The sequence below is a fragment of the Plutella xylostella genome, chromosome 2 (genome assembly GCF_932276165.1).
Source record: "Plutella xylostella chromosome 2, ilPluXylo3.1, whole genome shotgun sequence".
Classification (NCBI taxonomy): Eukaryota; Metazoa; Arthropoda; class Insecta; order Lepidoptera; family Plutellidae; genus Plutella; species Plutella xylostella.
In genome coordinates this window covers 3,873,329-3,874,736 of record NC_063982.1, presented here as the reverse complement: position 1 = coordinate 3,874,736, position 1,408 = coordinate 3,873,329, and positions in this window count along the sequence as shown.

Below are 1,408 nucleotides of genomic sequence, written 5' to 3'. Positions count from 1 at the left end.
AGCTATCACTGAGTTGCAGAAAGATCTTTAAGTTAAAGTCGGCATTAAATGTATTGCTGCCTTGCTTTGACAGTATACGGACAGAAAGAGACAGACATAGATTTAATGTCGACATTAGCTTAAGGTCCCTTTCTGCAACTCGGCATATATATACTATATAAAGTATTTATACTAAATAACATAATATGCTGAATGTATTAGAATGTGGAGTAAATTAATGTTTGTTAGGCTGGATTTCAGATGATATAAGTACTATACCACTCTTGTTTATAACTTAAACTTTACAAAGTAAATAGACGCCCAGCATAATATGACACAACATATTAGATGTGTAAGATTACTTATATACCTCACATTTGACCTGTAAGCACATTCTAGGGTAAATATTTATTATCCAGACAACTTCTACAAATATTATTATATTTTGATATGGACACTAACAGGGTGACTTTATTTTTATTTTATCTGGGTGTTTTTTTTTAACTTTCTAATATGTAACACGACAAGACTTAAGGCCGTGTGAGAGATGTCTGCAGATATTATTAATATTTATTTATTAACACTTAAATTTACATGAGATATTTGAATCTAAATAATTTATCGTATAAGTGTCCCTATCAAAATATTTCTAGTAGCGTAACTGAAAAAAATAATTGTAAATTATGAATCGTTTCCTAAAACATGCCATGTTATGTTTGCATTTAATATTTATGTTATTATTTTAATGTTAACATTAAGTTTTGTTATTTTTATTTGTGATATTATTGAGCGATAAGTTTGTTTTTTGTAGTTGCGAATTAGTTTTCTATGTTTTGTGTTTTTCCATTGGAATTATTGTGATTTCTTTGTAGATTTGTAAGATAGTTGGTAAGTTATATTTTTGTATAGTATAGTATATGTATATGTATAGTATAGCATTTAACACAAATAGATGAACATTCCATAGATAAAATTAATATAATTCAGTTACTCCCAGCTTACGCTAGAAATCCAAAATCGGGTCTCATAATTTGTAATTTTGAACAACTTTCCGGCATAACATAAACTTTTTTTGCAAACGTTTTTGTTCACGAAAATTTTTCGCTCTATTCCAAAATCTGTGAGTCAAAAGTTGTTCAGATACGTTTTGTGAAGCATTTTTTATGTGCCGCTTAAAATGGGACACCCTATTACCTGTAAGTTGAATAGGGAGTGCATCTCGCATAAACTCGAATATTAAGTTTAAGTATTTGAATGTTATGACTGTATTGTCTTTATATCAATAATGATTGATCACAAGGATATAATTATTTCTAACATGATCTGCCTTTGACAACTTGTATAACATACAAACAAGCTTCAACAACTACTTACTATTAGGAGTACAATTAAAATACAAAATGTAGGTGTTTAAGGTACTTATACATTA